The sequence below is a fragment of the Macaca thibetana genome, chromosome 2, assembly GCF_024542745.1.
Source record: "Macaca thibetana thibetana isolate TM-01 chromosome 2, ASM2454274v1, whole genome shotgun sequence".
NCBI lineage: Eukaryota > Metazoa > Chordata > Mammalia > Primates > Cercopithecidae > Macaca > Macaca thibetana.
In genome coordinates this window covers 23,247,619-23,269,640 of record NC_065579.1, presented here as the reverse complement: position 1 = coordinate 23,269,640, position 22,022 = coordinate 23,247,619, and the positions used below count along the sequence as shown (strand labels likewise).

The following is a 22,022-nucleotide window of genomic DNA, read 5'->3' as shown; positions in this document are numbered from 1 at the left end:
TTTTCTTGATTTATACTTTTTAGGTTTAGGTTTCCACAAGTAAAAGGGATAAGGATAAATCATGATGAATTATCCACTGAATTTGAAAACAATGGGAAGGAGGCCAGGCATGGTGGCTCATGCCTATGATCCCGGCACTTTGGGAGACCGAGGTGAGGGGACTGCTTGAACCTAGGAGTTCGAGACCAGCCTGGGCAATATGGAGAAACCCTGTCTCTGAAAACAAAAAACAAAAAACACAGAAGTTAGCTGGGTATGGTGGTGCACATCTGTGGTCCCAGCTACTCGGGAGGCTGAGGTGGGAGGATCTCTTGAGCCCAGGGCCAGAGGTTGCAGTGAGCCGAGATTGTGCCACTGCACGCCAGCCTGGGCTACAGAGCAAGACGCTGTCTCAAAAAAAAAAAAAAAAAAAAAAAAAACAAACAAACAAAAACACACACACACACACAAAACCAAAAAAACTGGGGGTGTGGGGGCGGGGAGAAACAGTTTGGATAATTGAAGCACAAATCCAGATTGTCACAAAATTACACTTGTGTTTAGAACTAGAGAGAGAATATCCTTTTAAAATGCATACTAATTTAAAAATCATTTTTAAAGAATGAATCGAAGTGCATGAAGAGGCTCAAATATTTATCCTACAGATCGAGTTAGGTTCATAAGGTTTTAGCAAATATCTCCAACTGAGTGGGAGCAGGGGATTGGATGGTATCATGGCTGAGAGCACAGCTCTATGACTCAAACTAATGAGAGTTTGAGTTAGGACTCTACCACTCGCCAGATAAATGACCTCTAGCAAGATTATTTCACTTTTCTGAGTCTAGGTTTTCTCACCTGCAGAATAAGATAATTAGCACCTAATTCAGAGGCTGTTGTGAAGATTAAATGGATACTTTTAAAGCACTTAAGTATTACTGTTATGGTTCTTGTAACATGATTCTATATCTGGACACCTGGCATGTTATCAACGACCATCAATTCTTATGCTGTGGATTTAAAAATAAGAGACTTGTAACTCCGTAGATGGGACCAATATTTATCTGTTATTTATTAAATGGAGCTGTGAAGGTGTAGAGGTACAGGATAGCTAGAATTTGAATCAGTTGATCCTTCATTGCTTCTCTGGCTGTTGCCACCTTAGTTGAGGTAGATGGAGGGTTTTCTCAGAAATGCCCAGCAAGGAATGAAGGTTGCTGTGGGTTCATAGCAACAGTTTTGGACTTGATGCCTAAGGACCTGATGCACGTATTGCTTTCACAACATTCCAGCTAAACCATGAATACGGAAAATATACATAAGTTATCTGAGCTTTAGATTTCTTTTGTATGACATATAAAACCAAGTTTCCTAACTCACGGGCTTGAAAGGGTTGCCTGAAACAATGTATGTAAAGGTCTTTTATAGCGTTGGAATATAAATGGTTAGTATTTGCTGTTGCCCCTACAGGACCATTTTCTTTAGTCAGGCATGAGTAAGATTAAAAAAAAAAATGCAAAGATGACTTGGAGCACAAATGTAAAGATAGCATTGAGCACAACCACTTCCAAATCACTTAATAAATGTTTACCGGACATCTATCCTTTTCCAGATATGCTCGGTGTAGGGGCTAAAATCAAAAGATACACACACACTTAGCACCTAGCTTCTTGAAAGTTATGTTCTAGCTAGGAAGACAAATGCCAGAATGCACTATGATTCACGCAATGTGGGGTTTTGCACAGTATTTTGGAGATCAATGGGGCAGTAGTGTGGAGAGAGTACAGAAAGACATCCTAATTGAAATATCATTAAAATATTTTTTAGCTGGAAATAAGTGTCCAGGACATGCTGTAAAACACAAAAACCATTAATCAAAACCAAATGTGTCCCCATTTGCTTTCTTGAACTTTATTGCATTCTCAATTCAACAATTCCATGGACGCTTTCCCATTTTTCCCACCTAAGGTGTTATCTCTAAAAATATTACATAAGATTTCAAAACCTAACTAGGAGAAAGGAGTTTACCTGCTGTAGCTCCAGAAATAGTATCAGCGTAGATCGTACATACACAAACCCTGCTCTTCACTCACAGCCCACGACCATGTGTTTGTAATTGGTCAGAACTGCTGCTTAGATGTAACCATTACTCAAACCACTGTAGTGGATCAGGAAGTCCTTGTTTAATTTAGGATATTACAGACAGTGTGTTGCAGTTTTGAAATCCCATATATAGAAAGGTCATGCTGAGAATTCTGTTTCAAGGGAAGAAAATGAAACCAAGTTTATAGTAACTCCTGTATCAAAATTGAACACTATTCTGTCCATTTGATATTTTAGATTAGTAAAAAACAACTAGACCAACAGAGGGCAAGTTCATTACATAATTCTAATCCTAATAGTCTTTTAAAAATGTCTCTAATGTAATAACAAATGACAACTAATAAAACTGGTTTACTACTAATGAAATAATTAGCAAACATATTTCATAATTATAAGCAGCAGTTGTATATCTATGAAGAATAATGGATGTGCAAGGTTTAAAAATAGTGTATACACACTACACACATTTTAGAAATTATTTTACATTTATTAATGCTTCTATTTGTGAATTTTATATCCTTCATATTAAATATAATTACATAGAATAAAATTAAGTATGAAAGAACCTATTGAGAAATGCTCTCTTTTTAGTTTTCATAATTAGAAGACAGAAAATATATTCCTGGACCCCTTTTTTTTTAATTGATGCAGTCTATTTACATGCTCCAAAGACCTAATGATGCATTAAGAATTCTCCATTTTTGTTGGTTCGATTTTCTATTGAGCAACATTCCTGAGAGTAATAGAACGAAGTAGGGAGAGAAGAGACTGAGAACTGCCCAAGACTGGCTACAGTTATGGAAATAAGCAAATGATAGAACATAATTCAGATTATTTTCATTTTTTGTTTTTTATCAGAGAGTCATTGTCTTTAGATATAAAACATATAAACTATTCCATTATAAATTCAAAGCTATAGTTAGGTCAGCACATTAAAAACTACTTCAAAATGGAATTATTTTATCGCTTTGATTTCTTTATTTCCTTTATAGAAAAATAAATGCCAATTGGGCTGAAAATTATAGAGGATTATCTTCTCTCCTCATAAAGGTTAGTAATATGAATATGATTTTGTGAGGAATTTGATTTGGGGGTTGAGGGAGTGATCTTATTAGCACGAGACTCCCTTGGCCAATAATCTCATAACTATGGGATATATATTAAATCCTTTTCTATTTATATTCTTTGGCAGGCCGTTATTCATTGTTATTGTGGAGATTTTGTTAAGTAATAGTTCTCTTGAGAAATCATGGGTACTTTTTCGAGGTCGCAATTTCCTATGAGCTTAAAGAGTGGGCCATATATCCTCTCTTCAGTTCGGAGCCCACTCTATACCCATTTTCTTTAACACATACTTTATTTGTAAGGTTTCTGACACTCCTTTCTTCCGAGAACTTAAGAGTGATATATCACTCTTTATTTTGTGAAGTAAAATTGATTAGAGGAAACAATAAACATAATTCTTTAACCATGAAACCCAATATATTTTGAATACTTGGCTGGGCCGCATAACGATAGTCACATGTTCATTCTCCGGAGACGGCCGGGTTGAGCCCGTGGCTCCTAGTGAACAGTCCTCACAGTATTTCTTCTCAGAGTGGAAGGGATCTCACTTTTGGCCTTTATTATTATTATTTCCTTTGCTCTGACATGACAGAAATCCATCGCTTTCTTGATACTGATACCTGTTCACTGTTGTCAGATCATTACCAGGAAGGGAAAACCAGCTAACACAGTATTTTTTTTTTAACATTCACCTAGAGGTTTTAATGATAACCAAGCTTTAAAAATTGGATTAATTGAGCAATGCTGCTAAGCAGATAATTCCATATTAGGTTTCACTGACTGTCAAGGGGCCATGTGACAGCAGCTTCCAATTCAAAATCTGTGGTGCTTCAGACCATCTCTTCCAGACAGGAGCCAACTTAAATGGATGAAGAGACCCCTTAGGGAAGTAGATAAAACATTAATTTTAAAAGACAGGGAGACTTAATTTCAGATCTTATCTTTAATACTTACTAGCTGTGGGACCTCAGAAAAGTTACTTCATTGCCCTGAATTTACATTTTCTCAACTGTAAAAGAGATGTAACAACACCCGCCTGTGAGAATTAGTTGACTTTACATAGACAAAGTACCTGGCACATTGCGGGTCCATTTTAAAGTGAGTTCCATACACTCATCGCCCTCATATAGATTTGAATCAAATATGTATCTTCTGCCAGCCCACACACCATCAAACTACTATATCAGATCAGCAAGAAAATTAGATAAGCCTTTTGCTACTCTAACTATGGTCCCCGATGAGCAGCATCAGCATCATTTGGGAGCCCATCAGGAATGCAGAATCTAGGGCTCAACCACAGACCTGCTGAACTGAAATCTACAATTTAACAAGATACCCAGATGATTTGTGTGCACAGGCAAGTTTGAGAAGCACTGAGATAGACCATGACATTTCTCCTATGACAAAGTTGATCAGCTGTGTTGTTGGTTGTCCATTCCTTTTCACCATTCTCCTGTTGTTTTGGTGATTTGAGGGGATGCTCATGTGTGCACACACATACACACACACACACAGATACCCATATTCTCTCAGCACTTGCACCTTGGTCAATGCATGCTCACTTGCACACACATCAATGGAACATCCCTCAGCCTAGGGCTTGGCACAAGTAGATCCTCAATAAATGTTTATTGAGTGAAATAAAACAGCCAACAGTCAGACAAGCAGACTCTCCCATCTGTTCTGCAGATGCACAGCAGCCCTAGAAGGGCCTGGAGAGAGATGGATGTACTTGAGGTCTTTGCCAGGAGGCATTACCCTTGCCCAATGGGGAGGAGGGGTTTGCTCTCTGCTATTCTTGCCAGGAGATCTGCTGAGGTTCTGAAAGCTGTCACATGTGTGCAGCCAGAACAAAGGCCTGGGAGCACTTTTTTTTCTTTCTCTTCCCTGTCTGGCAAGACTGGTGCCACAGTGCTTTGGAAACCGTTTTTCATGCTCATAAGGGGCAAAGAGTAGGTACAATGGGACTGCACCAGGATTATAATTTTCCCACATCTGCAACTAACCTGTTAATGTCTCAAAATCTCTATCGATTTCGAATTTCCAAGTTGTTGGTTCCCAGGCTGGCATAGGATGTGACTGCAGTGGGAAAAAACTGGGGAGCAGATATTACCCAGAGCAAGATGAAACTGCTGGAGAGAACTTGCTGCCTTGAAGACTGTGAGAAACAAAACTGCAGGCCCTTGATGATTTGGGAAATGAATTGTACTGCGTGACCTTGGGCAAATCAAATATGGCACTTCTTCAATCTATAACATTGTGATAAATGTATCTAAATGGAATTTTATCAACTTATACCCAGAGTATATTTCAGTGAAGTTCATACCAATATTCTCTGGACCCCTGCGATCTGGAACCTGCTTCCCCAGGGAGTTAGCACTCTTACCCTCCTCTTTGTCCCTGCTCCACAGGTCTGTCTTGGCAAAATCGTCAAGTCAGGTGACTTCTTTTTGGAGCCATCCCACCTTACTTTCCAACTCTGCTTTGGTCTTGGAAATATGGTGAAATCACAATGACCAACGTCTTCCTCTTCAGCAAACTCCTCTGTCCTTGCTGCAAAACATTTCTTCTTATTCAACAACCAAAACTGTCATTTACCCACCATGGCCAATCCCACACAGGAGTTAGGAAAACAATCAGATTAGCATCCATATAAGAATAAAATCTCCCCTAATCTACTAAGGATATTTTTCTCTTCTAACCTAGGTGGAATCATTATTCATGAGAATTTACAACAGGAGTGACATATTTAAAATGGCATAAAGCAGATTTTTAAAGGGGACATTGATCAATGGTTTGGCTAATACTAGCTATGATATCAGATAAATACCCAATTTCAGTGGCTTAATAAAATTAAATTTGATGTAATATGTAGAAAACAGTGCAATAATGGTATACCTGGACTAGGAAGGAGCAGTAGGTAAGAAGGATTATTCCACTAAGTCATTCAGGGACCCAGGATAACAAAGGCTCAGCTGTCTTCCATGTGTGGTTTTCTAGGTTGCTCTGGGTATTGACATTCAATTGGCGTATGGGGCAAGAGAGAGAGAATCATGCATGGGAGATTTTGATGGGGCATGATTTCTCACATCCCATTGTGTAAATCTGAATCCTATGGCCATGTTTAACTGTAAAAGAGGCTGAGAAATGTAGCCTATCTAAGTGCCAGAGTTGATGATCATTTATCAGTCATTGCTGCACTCATGTACAAGTGGGAACAGCCCTGTTTCTTTTTTCTGTTTCTCCTGCAGCTCCTTGGAAAGGTTTGACATTCCCTTCCTGACTTGAGAGTCAGTTCTCTGCAGCAGATAGCCCCCTTCCACCCACCTGAAGAACAAGAATAGAATCTTGGCATGCCACATTTTAACAGTTGCCAGCAATTAATCCAGAGTCGATTTCCTGTGTCTCACAAGGTTGTTGTGAGAATTAATGAATTATTTGGGGTGATTATCATCGCTTTGATCATTGTCTTTGTCCTGTGCTTTTACAGTTTACACTGTGCAGGCACAGACTTACACAATACCTCTGCGAGAGGCAGAGTGCTTATTATTATTCCACTTACCACAGGAGGAGCTGAGATGCATGCAGGTTAAAAGACATCCTCCAGTGCAACAGGGTCACTCCTGTATGCAACACTGTTATTACCATATTTTTTAAGGTAGAACATTCTGGAAAGAAAAGGTAAGACAAAATTGGTGGTTTGACATCTTTTTCATTACTGTGTTGGCTCTGCAATCTACCTGCTGGGTGATCTTGGGCAAGTTAATTAGCTACTCTGTGTCTCCAATTCCCTAATGTGTAAAATGGGACTAATCATAGTAGCTACCTCCTGGGTTATTGTGTGGATTAAATAAGATAAGGAATGTTAAGTATTTAAGACAACATCTGGCACTTAACATATGCTTCATAAATATTAGTTATTAGCATTCTTTAAAAAAATTCCAGGAGAACTGGTATCCAGTTCAAGAACTTCAAATAAGAAAATAACAGAATATGTGGCCTTATGTTATTGGCAACAGTGAAGTAGAGGCAGAAAATGTGACATCAGCATTATCTATTTGCAGAAGGGAATATGCTGTTCCTTAGTAAGCTAACCTTGCAGGAATGAAACCTTCCTATGAGGTATGGCCAACAAATTGCAGGAACTGTTGTGGAGGGCAGGGATTCCGAAGTACGTCTGCCTAGTACACAGGCTGCTGGCACTGGCTGTGTCCAGATGTCCTTAGTCTGAGAGTGGTAGCTTCCCCTGAGTGGCTGCTTCCCTGAGGAGAACAGAAGACCTTATGTTCCTTGAGCCAGGGCAAATGCTCCTTCATGGTCTGTGAGAGCACTTTCTGTTCTTGGTGTTGAGGGTAACTTGCTTTATTAACAATGAATCTGTATACCTGTGTGGCAATGAACTTCTACCTATTCTATGGCCAAAATTGGAAAAAAATAAAAAAGAAAGAGAAGAGCATGAAATTCAGATTTGCTCAATGAGAAGATTAAGCAGTTGTATTTATACACAGGATGCGGATTCAGCAAATTCGTCAGTGTCCTTCTGTATCAATACTTCTCAAAGGTTACTGTGCAAGCAAATCACCAAGAGATCTTGGTAAGATAGAGATCCTGACTCAGCAGGTCTGGGGTGGTGCCTGAGCTTCTGCTTCTACACACACTTTCCTGTGTTTTGGATGCTGCTGATCTGGGGCCACACTGAATCAGGTAGTCTGAGGGTGTGACCCAGCCATCTGTGCTTTATAAGCCCTGCAAGTGTCTTTTGACATAGCTAAAGTCTGAGACCCATTGTTCAAGAGCAGCTGTCCCTGGCTTTGAAAGGTGTGGTGATAATGTAACCAATCACACAGAATGACTCTAGGCCCCTAAAGAATGCCTCCTGGTCTTTCTTCTGCTCAGTTCCTTGGACTGGTATATCCTGGAGTGGAAGACTGGATGTGGAGGAAGATTGTTCTTCAAAGTCTTAGTTTTCCATATGAATTCTTCCACCCTTGTTCTACTTTCCTTATGTGAAAACCACATAGAACCAGATGACTCCAAAGTAAACTGTAAACAGTGGAAATTGTTTCAGGATACAATAATCCCTAAGTGGCTCTTCAGTCTCAAGTCTTCCATTTGAGAACTTCCTTTGGTTGTTGAATTGGGATAAAATAGGGTGACCAACTATCTGGATGTGTCTGAGGCCAAGAGGTTTCTCACACTGCATGGGACTTGTGGTGCTTACAACAGGCCCTAGGTGGTTGGTCACCCTAATTGTAGGCCATTGCTGCTCCAGCTTTAAAACGTGAATAATTTGGAAATCTTGTTAAAATACAAGCTGATTCAGTACTTCTAGGTTGGAGCTGGAGAGCCTGCATTTTCAGACATTTTCAACAAATACCCAAGTGATGTTGCGCTTCTTGGCTGTGGACCATACTTTGAGTAGCAAGGCGGTAGAGCTGGCCTATGTGCAGAAAGACCAAGGATGCCCCTTAGCCACTTAAACTGCAAGTAGACTACTCAGCCCTGACAAATTTAGAGAGCATTTGAGGGTCACATTTAATGCTTCAGGATTATGGGTTTTGCCTTCATACATAAAGTATCAATACATCTCCACTCCTCTGAGCTGAAAGACTTTTTGAATTTTATTAAATTTTTTTGAGATGGTCTTGCTCCGTGGCCCAGGCTGGAGTGCAGTGGCACAATCTTGGCTCATTGCAACCTCTGCCTCCTGGACTCAAAGGATCCTCCCATCTCAACCTCCAGAGTAGCTGGGACCACAGGCATGCGCCACCATGCCCAGCTGATGTTTGTCTTTTTGGTAGAGGCAGGGTTTTTGCCATGTTGCCCAGACTGGTCTTGAACTCCTGGGCTCAAGTGATCTGCATGCCTCAGCCTCCCAAAGTGCTGGAATTATGGGTGTGAACCATGGCACCGGCCCTGTAAGGTTTTAAACACCTCAAATCCAAGTGCTGTCTCTCTTTCTTTTTAACTGTTTTTTTTTTTAAAATACAAAGATAGGTGACTGCTGTTGAGTCATGTCTAGAGCGTTCTTAAGCCGATTGACTTCTCAGTTCCTGCCTAAGTACTACTTAATGCTTTTCCTTGTTTGGGATGAGCATCTGCGAACAACCTGGGAAGTATTTATCATTTTTGGCCTTTTCTCTGCCTCACGAAGGGTACATCTGTCCTTCAGTGTACAGCTGTGGCTGACCACAAGGTCTTTTAATGTTTGCAATGCTTCTGCTTTTCAGCATAATGAGTTTTGCTTTATCCATAGCCCCTTTTAGTAATTGCAACATAGCAGCATATTCTGTATCCCATCTGTTTCCATGATTGATTGTTTTTTACTTCACGATGTCCTAGAGGGTTATTTACAGGAAAATTCAGGCCTTAGTGTGACCTTTCAGACTATCATAAACTGTGTTTATATCCAGGTATGACTGTCTATGCCTTATGGCCACCCAAAGAAGAAATAATTTATTTGATGTTGATTATGGATTTCTCCTTACTACTCACTTTGGACAGGCTTGCACTAAATTTCATTGTCTTGCAACATCTACCTGTCTGCTTACGCTTCCTTACCCAGCCATTCTGGCTATAGTAGTCCACTGTTATCTGCAGGGGATACTTTCCAAGGCCCCCAGGGGATGCCTGGAATGGAGAATAGTCCCAAACTCTCTCTATATAATGTTTTTTCCTATACATTCATGATAAAGTTTATGATGTTTAATTTATAAGTTAAACACAGTAAGAGATTAATAAAAATAAGCAATTATAACAATATACTGTAAAAAAAAAAAGTAAATGTAGTTTCTCTCAAAATATGGTATTGTACTATACTTACCTGTTTTCAGACCATGGTTGCCCCGCAGGGAGGGAAACTGCGGATAAGCGGGGAGCTACTGTATATGCCGCATGTGTTCATGGAGAAAGTGAGAATGGTTGTGCCTGTGGCAGAGCTTAGTAATGGCTCTCAAGAAGCTGCTGGTTCCAGTTATTCTTGCCACTTATGTTCTATAAAGTCACCAAGATTGCTGCCTTAGCAAATACAGGGTTAGGTTCCTGTGAGCCTCTGGTTACAACAATTCCATCAATTGAGCAATATTTAGCATTGTTTTATGTGTGTTTCTGTTTAAAGACACCTTATTTAGTACACATTGATTAACATGGAGCTCACAGCCAATAGGACTGTAAGTCACACCTGAAAGAAGCTTCTCAAATACATGTATTTTCTCCATAAAGCACATTGCAGCATTCTTGAGCTTAGAAACACTAAACAACACTTCAGCATATGCTTGCAGGCCATTTTGAGCAGCGAAGTCATCAACACATACCACAAAATGTAGGAAAATTGTGGCACTAAGAAGACGAGTGAAAAACCCTGCACTTGTTTACAGCATGTGAGCTGAAACAGAAAGGCAGAGTGTTACCTTGTCTGGCCTCAGCTGACCTGCACATTGGGCCACTCAAACATTTAATGGCTTTGCTCCTGCCCTAGAATGACTATAAAGTGCCTTAAGTATTTATTTATTTTTTTTTTTTGAGACGGAGTCTCGCTCTGTCGCCCAGGCTGGAGTGCAGTGGCCGGATCTCAGCTCACTGCAAGCTCCTCCTCCCGGGTTCACGCCATTCTCCTGCCTCAGCCTCCCAAGTAGCTGGGACTACAGGCGCCCGCCATGTCGCCCGGCTAGTTTTTTGTATTTTTTAGTAGAGACGGGGTTTCACCATGTTAGCCAGGATGGTCTCGATCTCCTGACCTCGTGATCCACCCGTCTCGGCCTCCCAAAGTGCTGGGATTACAGGCTTGAGCCTCCGCGCCCGGCCTCAAGTATTATTTTGTGGGGGTTACAAATGAACTTTAGTGAGTAGGCAAATTCACAAGTATGGACTCCACTAATGAGTAGGATTGAGTATATATTATTATTTAACCATCCTCTTGACAGCTGGCTCTGCTTTCTTTATGAAAGAATAATAATTCATTGACTTCACTCACTTAAAGAGGCAAAGATATTTGCCTTCAGCCATTTAAAAATTGCTGGATCATGTTGACAGAGGTCTGCCTCCTACATAAATGCAGGCATAGCATCACCTTAGCCACACCTTCACATATTGTTCATCAAAGCCGTTACTTTATGAATGAGCATGGCAGCAGCCTTTGTGGATATGACATGCAAGGCACTGAGGTCAGGGGACAGATCTTTGAGTTTTAGGAGCTTGCAATCTCTCAGAGAAAGGCTCAAGCACAACATAATAAACATTAAGTTCCTAATGGATGGAACAATAGGTGTTAGAGAATTTCAAACCCACCAAGGTTTGGTCAATAGAGTTGTTTAATTGGGAGTGGTCAGCATTTGTCTACCGTTAAACTCTACATCTATTTTCTTTACCAAGGTGTCAATGCCTAACATATAGTAGGAGCTCAAAAAGTATTTATTAATGACCATGGAGGTACTTGAGCTGGTATCTCAGACCTTATTTTTCACATCCTGCCTGCTAAATTTCCATGAGATGTTTAGCAAGTGAAATTATACTTCATAAGTCAGTTGATTATGTCCCAGGACTTACACACTTTAGCTTTGATAATTTTCCCCTCAACATTGTAAAAATGTTCAAATAGGTTAAAATAATTTTACAGGGGATATCTATATACCCATTGTCTATATCTACAATTAACGTTTTACTATCCTTGCTTTATCACATAGCTGTTTACCCATTCAGCATCCATTATGGGAATGAGCTAAAAGATGTCAAATACCCCTGCAGGTGGAATTTCTGTGGTTTTGCATTTGATACTTGGCTTAGTGCAGATGGAGTTAGGGTGGTAGATGAGCTACGAATAACTTCTCAGTTTTGAAACTTGGACTCAGAAAATTTTACTGGAGCACAGTTGTCTTTGTTTTGTGCTGGTATAACAATTAATAGTGGAGACTGAGTCATTTATAAAGCGCAGACATTTCTCGCAGTTCTGAAGGCTGGGAAGTTCAAGATCAAGATGATGGCATCTGCTGAAGGCCTCCTTTTTGTGTCCTTACCTGGAAGAAGGCTGAAGGGCAAGAGAGTGGATCCACTCCTGCAAGCCCTTTTTATAGCAGCATTAATCCACTCATGACCTAAACACATCCCCAAAGTCTCCACTTCCCAACACAGTTGCATTGGGGGTTAAGTTTCCACCACATGAATTTCCAGACCATAGCAACAGTCACCCACTTACTCATGTAGTCCCTAAGGCTGCTTTCACACTACCACGGTAGAGTTGAGTAGTTGTGAGAGAGTTCCTACGGTCTGCAAAGCCTGAAATGTTTCCGGCTTGGAAATGACACGTATCACTTTTGCTTACATTTCATTGGCCAAAGCAAGTCATATGGGCAATTCTGGACTCAACAGGATGGGGATGTTAGATACTCCCACAAGGAGAGGAAGTAGATAAATGTGAACAATATTGCACTCTTCCTCAAAGGGATAACAGAGACCAGAGATTTTGTTTTTTAATAGGGAGTGACTTTAGCATGTTTGGGGGCAGAGGGAAGAAACCTATGCAGACAGAAGAGAAGGAAGTGCTTTCTGAATGATAAATGTTATTATTATCACTCCTATGATAGGGGCAGATTTTCAACTGGGAAATGTGAGGTTCTGGGTCTGTGGGTTAGACCCAAGAGCCTGTGCTGAAGTTAATAACCTAGCACATAGGAATCACCTGAGGAGACTGTTCAAATGCAGATTCTGATCAGTAGGTCAAGGATGAGGCCTGAAATTCTGCATTTTTAACAAGCTTGCAGAGGATGCTGATGCTGCCAGTCTGTGGGCCATACTTTGAGGAGCAAGGAACTACATCAGCAGATATTCTGAAACAAAACAGGGAAGCAAGTACTCATTAGCAAACCTTCTGTGTCAAACAGGTCAAATAATGAATCCCAAGGGAATGAAGTTATCCTTTCTGAAATGTTGATCATTTCAAGCCAGTGTTTAGATTATCTCCAAGGCAGGGAAGGATTAGCTTTGAGAAAGCAGGTTGGCCGTTTAAATGACAAAGGGTAGATCAGATGAAGTCATATTGGAGGCAGGAGAGGGCATGGGTAGGTTAAGAGGTTGTGGCCAGGCCTGCTGTGGTGGCTCATGCCTGTAATCCCAGCACTTTGGGAAAGGGAGAATTGCTTGAGCTCAGGAGTTTGAAACCAGCCTGGACAACATGATGAGACTCTGCCTCTACAAAATACAAAAGGTGGCTGGGCGCAGTGGCTCACGCCTGTAATCCCAACACTTTGGGAGGCCGAGACGGGCGGATCACGAGGTCAGGGGATCGAGACCATCCTGGTTAACACGGTGAAACCCCGTCTCTGCTAAAAATACAAAAAATTAGCTGGGCGAGGTGGTGGGCGCCTGTAGTCACAGTTACTCGGGAGACTGAGGCAGGAGAATGGCGTGAACCCAGGGGGTGGAGCTTGCAGTGAGCCAAGATCGTGCCACTGCACTCCAGCCTGGGCGACAGAGTGAGACTCTCTCAAAAAAAAAAAAAAAAAAAGGAAGTTGTGGTCTGATTCGGTGATAAGTTAAAGGTTTTCAGCTGAAGCAGTTCCATCCAGTGACTTTGGCCGCCATTCTGCCAACAGCCTATCTATAATGGAATACATGCTAGATGAAATATCAATACTCTTCAATCACAGGCGGGACTCCAGAAACTGGCAATAAATGTTTTTTAAGCACTCAAACATGAACAGCAGTTGTCAGAATTTACATCTTTTGATGGTAGCAAATGATTTAGTAGAGTTAATAAAAACCATTCAGCATTTTCATTGCTATGAAGGATGTTTCATTTGAGTTTTGATTGTCATAAATATCTTGCTGGTTAAATCCTGAGTCAAAACTATAGCTTTGGGATTTGACATGTTAAGAGAAAATTCTGAGGTGAAATTGTTCATTAGAATTTCAGTATAGTTTCTTCAAAGGAAAATGTGTAATCATTGCAAAGAACTAAATTTAGTGTTTATTCCTCTTTTTAATGACATTAGTAGAAATATCTTGGCCATGAGTAGTAAACGGAAGCCCATGCTTGTATTTCAAATATTTCTTGACGTTTGCATAAATAACTCTTGCATTCACGTTTTGTGGCATTGAATTCAGATTTTGCAACCTGGTTGCTGGAATTCCATGAGGAAATTAAGTTTTCTGAACCTAATTGTTTTGTTTATAAACTAAAGATGATATCTCATTTTGTTAGTGATGGGTTAACGGTACTATATTTAAAAGACATTACATAGAGCAGGCCCTCAATACACGTTGGATGTATTTTTATATTTGTGGGACAAATCTGAAAGCACTGTTTCACACATTTCAACATTAAGAGTGAACCGTATGTGGCTAAAAACAATAGACAATAACAAATATTTGAGAGACTATGGCTCCGCACTGAACCCATCTAACAAATTGGAAACTCTGGAGGTTCAGTGACCGTGGAATCACTGGAACCCTCATGCATTGCTGGTGGGATTACAAAATGATACGGCCACTTTGGAAAACAGTTTGGCATTTAAAAAAAGTTAAACATAGACTTACTTTATGACCCAGGATATCTACTTCTAGGAATCTACCCAAGGAAAATGAAAATATGTCCACATAAAGGCTTGTACATAAATATTTATGGCAGCATTATTCATAATAGCCCAACTAAATGAAACAAATGTCCACCAACTGGAGGATAAACAAATTGTGATATATCTATACAATTAATTGTTTTGCAACAAAAAGGAATGAAGTACTGATATGTGCTACAACATAGATGATCCTTAAAAACCATCTTGCTAAGTGAAAGTATCCAGACACAAATGACAACATATAGTATGATTCCATTTATATGGAATTCTCAAAAAAGGCAAATCTACAGATACAGAAAGTAAATTAGTGTTTGGGGCTGGTGGTGGGTAACTACAAATTGGCCCCGGGTTACTTTTTGGGGGGTTGTGGGGATGATGGAAATGTTCTAAAGTTAGTGGTGATAGCTGCACAACTCTAAATTTACTAAAAACCTTTGAACTGTACATTTATACAGTGAATTGTATGATATATAAACTATATCGCAATAATGCTGCTTTTAAAATAATGAACTGGCCGGGCACGGTGGCTCACACCTGTAATCCCAGCACTTTGGGAGGCCGAGACAGGTGGATCACAAGGTCGGGGGATCGAGACCATCCTGGCTAACACAGTGAAATCCCGTCTTTACTAAAAAAATAAATAAATTAATTAATTAAATAAATAAAATTAGCCGGGCATGGTGGCAGGCACCTGTAGTCCCAGCTACTCAGGAAGCTGAGGCCAGAGAATGGTGTGAACCTGGGAGGCAGAGCTTGCAGTGAGCCAAGATCATGCCACTGCACTCCAGCCCGGGTGAAAAAGCGAGACTCTGTCTCAAAATAATAATAATAATAATAATAATAGAACTGTCTCTTTATAGATTTTGATTATTTCTGTGTCAATTCTCACTGTTGTAAAATAAAGACAACTAGTGAAGTACTTTTTACGGCTTTCTAAAATGTGTTGGGTTCTCTGAGCCATTGTGAATGCTTCAGCTTTTTCAGTTCAGTAGAGAAGAAGTTGGTTTTCAGAACAGCAAGCTTTACCCTGAAACTAATAGCCTGCAGGCACCAGCAGAGGATACTAACATCTGAACACAGTAGAAAGGCCAATCAGTAAATGCAAATCAATAACACTGGCTGATGATTCCACATGAGTAAAAAGAGATTTATAAGATGGAGTGTCTTCACTCTAGCCATTAAACTTCTCATTCACCAGTTCTTCATTAAATGCCTGTCTTAAACAGGGCCATTGAATCTAAGATATCAGACATGTTTGAATTATGGAGATCAACTACTTCATTGTTGGCTTTGGGCACAGGATAAAAGGAACTGAATTTAATATTCCCCCAGAAAATGATGTAAGGAGAGTTAATTGGCAGCACCTGGAAGATACCATCTTAAAGTGGACAGCTGCCAGAGATGTGGTTATGGAAGCGCAAGTACATTCAAGACACACCGATTCCCAATTATGTCACAATGCTAGAGACCTCACTCAAGGATCAGATTGAAGAACTAAGTGTGTGTGTGTCTGTATATGTGAATAAATTCTCTGGCCTTTTTGAAAATGGGAATTGTGTGACAGGTGGTTGTAGGGTCTTGTAGTTTCATCATAAACAGAGACTGCAGAGACTTGCATTTGACAGTTTGTTTCTTTTGTACAGAGCTTACTGTGGGGATGTAATTTGAGCATTGCCCTCAGGCAGATTGTTAGGCCTGCTGGGGCAAACACGCAAACTCTCCTTAGACTTCTTTGGTTGGTAGTAAATGAGCTGAGGGGTCAATAGGAATAGAAGGCATCTGAAATTTGCTGCCCAAACAACAACTCTTGTTTCTCAATGTGTGATCCCAGAATCCTTGGTGTCAGAATCATCACGTGAGTGCATGGCATAGTGGTGCTGTTATTAAACAATTAGAAAGTTGAGTGACTATACTGTACCATATTCTATTGCTGGGGGAAGGAATAAAGAGACCATGATTCCTGCTTTGTGGAGCTTTCCTTCTGCAATTGTTTTCCAAGTGTTGGCCCTGGACCAATAGCATTTCCTTCACCTGGGTACTTAGTAGTAATGTAAATTTTCAGGCTCCACACTGAACCCACCTAACAAATCGGAAACTCTGGAGGTGCAATCTGATAATATGACTTTTAATAAGCCCTCCTCTTCTTGATGCATAGTAGCATTTAAGAAGCATTCATCTAGGACAGGTTTACTCAACTCCCTCACTACTGTCCTGTGTATTATAGGATATTTAGTAGCATTCCTAGCCCCCTACTCTCAAGACGCCAGGTGGCTCCCCCACTCCAGCTGTACCAATAAAAAATGTCTCTGAATAGTATGAAATGTTCCCTGGGAGCAAAATCATCCCTAGATGAGAACTAGTGCCTTATGGCAAGACTGCTCAAAATGATCTGCTGACTGGCACCACTAGCACGACCTCAATCTAATCTCTGGGACTGGGAAGGAGGAATCTGTGTTTTCAAAAGCACTTCTGATAATTCTGATGCTGCTAAGGTTTGAGAATTACTATCCTAGCAGACACAGGCAAGAAACTGTTAGATGTATACATATAAGTAAATCACTCCAAGTGATGAGTATGCTACACGTCAGATTTGTAAGATGGAGTGTCTTCACTTTATCCATTAAATTTCACATTTCATGAAGGACTGGGAAGATAGGAAAGAAGGTTAGGGTGCTCTGTGGGAAGGCTGTAATTTTAAATAATGTGGTCATAGAAGGTCTCACTGAGAAGGTGACACTTGATTTGAGACAGAAGGAAATGAAGTAAGTCAGATAACGGGAAGAATACTTTGGGCAGAGAGAAGGAAAAACAGCAAAGGTCTTGGGGCAAGTGTATGTCTGGTGGGTTCAGAGGGCAGTGAGTAGGCCACAGCAACACAGTAGACAGGCGTGGCAGGAAAATAGTTGGAAAACAGATGAAAAATAATGAATTAATTAACTTACCTCGTTGCAGACTTGACTTCTGTATGTACCGGCTATGTGTCTTTTAGTATATGCTGTATCTTTTTGGACCGCAGCTTTCTTTTGTATACCTGTTCCCTATAGGCCTTCTCTGAGAAATAAACATGATCAAATAATACACTTTTGAGAGGGAATATGTACATATTTAAATTCTAAACTTCCAGCACTTAGCACATTACATTGATCATAAGACATAATCAAAACATGTTATATGGATTGTTTAAAAAAATTTGAACGGAAAAGTCAAGACCTACCACAGCAGATTCTGTCTCAGTCTTCCAGATGGAGACTGGAAATCTGCATTTACAACAAGTTTTCCTGGGTGACTCTTGAATATATACAATATTTTGAGGATCTTCATTCTTCTCATATAAATGTACCATGATCCTTTTTAAATTATTTGCAATGCCCTAGCAGTGGAATTTTCCAGGATAAAAATTCATTCATGAGACTCTAAGACCTTCCCCAAAATGAGCCAGGTTTTAGACCTACCATGGCATGCTTGGGGATTATAGTGAGAGTTTTGTCACTTAGTGGCGAGGCTTCCTGGATTGAATATTCAGGGGACTCCTTAGAGGAAGCCAATCAATAGTATTAAGAACTAGAAGCATGTCCTGACCCACTGCATAAAAGTAACTCTGAGGTAGATATGGTATTATGTCCACCATAATTACCTTGAAATTAAAGTTATCCAAGGCAAAAGATTCCTTATACTGTACCTAACTATTTAAGTTTTCTTTTGCTTTGCACTCAACACCTCTCTCCCGATTCGTTGACTTATGTCGTTATGCTTTGGTAACTAAATAACCTTGAACTTCTGTAGCTTCTACCCTCCTAAATGCTCGGTGTTTGGGGCCATTTTCAGTCCTTAAACCATTCTTCAACATGTTACTCTCTGGTTATTTTGCTCAACCTTATTTGCCTTAGGGAACCAAAAAGATTAAATCTTATCAGGTCTTGAAGCTACAACAATTTGAACTGCTAGATTTTTCTGCCTTAATTTCCCCTCTGTGAGTTCAAGAGGTCAGACATAGTCTGAGGCAATACTTAAGGAGTCTGTATCTCGAAAAAGCAATTGGATTAAGTTGCTTGAATCTGTCTCCTCTTTTCACATTGAAATGATGGGGGCGGGGGATGGAGGAGTGTCAAGATGAGCTTTAAATTGATTTATTTGGTAGAGAAAATGCACCAAAGCTGAAAAGAAAATGCCTTCTCATTATTGAGTTGCTAAGCTACACCTGATCGTTCATGTTGTGGTCCATGACTGGAGCTGAAAGCATCCAAACAGTTTTTATTCATTTAGTTCACTAATAAATTAATTACGCTCATGAGTAAGATTCATATACAAGCAATTTAAAGAAGTTAAAAAAAATCAAGCATGTTGCTATTTATACCAAACTGGACTTTCATTCTTTTTAAAATTTCTCCTTACAGGCCCATGCAACATTTATACTTCACACCCCTCATTCCTCAGGTGGGAGAACTGAGAGTCCTAACAGTACTGGAGTCTGTTCCAAAGTTTTTAAGAATTTCTACCTTCCAAGATTAGGCACAACACACTCACTAAACTTTTCCCCCGCTGCTCGTTCACCCAGAAACATTTTGAATTAAAGATGTTTCTAGGGTTGTCAGATAAAATTCAGAATGCCTAGCTAAATTTGATTTTTTGATACACAACAAGTATATTTTTTAGCATGATTAGGTCCCCAATACAAATATGTCTCAAATATTACATGGTATATACACATATACTAAAGATGTTTACCTGAAAACATGCTGTTTACCTGAAATTCAAATTTAACTCAGCATCCTGTATTTTTACTTGTAAATTCTACCAACACTAGTTACTCCTCTTTAACTAACGATGTTTAGATTTCAGTGCAGTAGCTCACACCTGTAATCCCAGCACTTTAGGAGACCAAGGCGGGTGGATCATTGAGCACAGGAGTTCAAGACCAGGCTGGGAAACATAGCAAGACCCCTGTCTCTACAAAAAAACAAAACAAAATGAAAAATAGCTTGGAGTGGTGGCGTGTGCTTGTGGTTCCAGCTACTTGGGAGGCTGAGATGGAAGGACAGCCTGAACCCAGGAGTTTGAAGTCACAGTGAGCTGTTATGCTACTGTACTCCAGCTTGAGCAACAGAGCAGCAAATTGCTGTCTCCCCGCTCCCCCCCTGCCAAAAAGGAATATTTTGTTGTGATGGTTAAACTTTAATCAAAGAGGATCTCTAAGGCAAGTTATTTGGTTTCCCTAGCCGGAGGAAATTAAGAAAACTAAATTATATTCTTTGAATAAAAGACAATTTAGAACCTAAGACTTCGTTTTCTTAAAAAAATGTTAGGATTAGAAACTATTGTCATATTTCCCTAAAATTGCTGAGGTAGTAATTAGAGGTATCTCTCAGTAGACCCTAGAACTTATTTTATTATGTAAAAAGTGATGAAACCAAGAAGTTTACACGTTTTTTTGTTTTTCTTCTTCTTCTTATAAATCTTCATGGGCCTGGATTATAGCAGAACTTCTATCCAATCTACTTTTAATTTGCTATTGGGTCAAAAGTCCATGCTCGTGGGATGTGCACTATAATTAACGATTGCCACCTGTGTGAATTCTTTTGCATTTAAAGCACATGAGCCCATCCCTGAGCCCAGTTAATATGAAGCACTGAACCAAGATGGCTGTACCCTATGATGTGAGTCCCTCCTTGTGAAAGGGTACAGCTTCAGTGAAGAAATTTCAGTTTGGATTAAGATTTAGCAAAAGAACTTGGTGGTCTCCTCATTTCAAGACGGTTAACTATGTCACATCATGGAAAGGAGGTATTGTGAAGAAGCAGGCAAAGATTTTGAATAATCTAGTTTAATTTCTTTTTCTGCATTATGATGTTTAAGACTGCTGAATGAAGACCGTTGTTTTTACAGAATCCTGAACATCATCATAAAAAGACAGTCACCAGTCCTGCTCATCTGGAGAATTGTTCTCACAATCTGCAGCGAGGAGGTACGTTCAGGTTTAGTCCTTTTAAGTTCCCTTATGCTCTTAGGGAGGCCAAGGTGGGTGGATCATTTGAGGTCAGGAGTTCAAGACCAGCCTGGCCAACATGGTGTAGCTCCGTCCCTATTAAAAATACAAAAATTAGATGGACATGGTGGCACTCACCTGTAGTCCCAGCTACTCGGGAGGTTGAGGCAGGAGAATCGCTTGAACTGGGGAAGTAGAGGTTGTAGTGAGCTGAGATTGTGCCACTGCACTTCAGCCTGGGTGGCAGAGCAAGACTCTCTCAAAAAACAAACGGAAAAAACTTCCCTAATATTCTTATTAGAAGCTATGGTCAGTAATTCCCTTTGTAATCAGCCCTATCTGGTTTTTAGAATGCTTATTCCAGTTAATCAGTTCAACTCAAGGCAACAGTTTCTTGCCAGGAAGAGATGAGAAAAAAAAGAATTGAGCTGATGTCTTCCTCTGTTGCAATGTCTCTTGAAACAAGGTGGTTCTGGGAGCTTGAGAGTTTTGCTTTTGTTTGAGGTGGAGGAGAAAGTTGTGACCGAGAAATTGGGAATGGATTTAGGGGGTGGAACTTCGTTTTAGAGCCATGTGATGAAATGTGAACTGAGTTTTTAGTACAACTCTCATGTAGGTGTAATAATTAAGCATTAGAATGCTTTCAGGTGCCATGTTATTGTACTCACCTGGAAGTTAAACAGACTCTTCTAAAGCAGCTCTTGCTTTAGAAGATTTTGGTCTCAAACCTCTGTATTCTGGTGATTTAAATGTGGTAATCTTTCTGGTTTAGTATGTTCCACAAGATCCCAGACTCAACCAATATAATCAGTATGCTTTGCTTAGTCATTAAGATTTTCCAGGATAAAATATGCAGATATTAAAATCTGAAATGTAAGGTTTATACACTTTGGGGACTTGGAAGTTTACATCATGTGTCTGCAAACCTTTTTGGTAAAGGACCAGACAGTAAATATTGTAGGCTTTTTGTGGCCATGTGGTCTCTGTCACATGACTCAATTCTGCCATTGAACAATAAAGCAGCCCTAGATAAGATGCAAAGGAGTATGTTATGTTTCAATAAAACTTTATTTGCAGACACTGAAATTTAAATTCTATATTATTCTCCTATGTTGTGAAATATATTTTCCTTGCTATTTCTTTTCCAGCTCAAAGGTTGGGAATAAAAACAAAAAAATGGGTGGAAGGATGGATTCAGTCTACAGTTTGTAGTTTGCTGACCTACCTCTAGATCAATAAAACAAGTTCTGTGAACCTCCACTTAGTTTGTACTCCCTGGTGCTGCAAGGATCTTGTATTATGTTCATGTTAAACTAATCATTTCCCAA

General features: G+C 39.9%; 1 protein-coding gene across 2 annotated transcripts in view; it reads left to right on the top strand.

The window, feature by feature from the left end:
• The window catches only part of RARB (retinoic acid receptor beta), a 770,770-nt gene that overhangs the window by 10,069 nt on the left and 738,679 nt on the right, over positions 1–22,022 (top strand). Inside the window, exons 1-2 of one of the 2 annotated variants that reach the window (XM_050779495.1) lie at positions 20,361–20,492; positions 20,595–20,673. The gene's annotated coding sequence lies outside the window, so the exon portion shown is untranslated. Of the gene's footprint in view, positions 1–20,360; positions 20,493–20,594; positions 20,674–22,022 lie in introns of those variants that run through there. The other variant, XM_050779494.1, reaches the window with a different exon arrangement.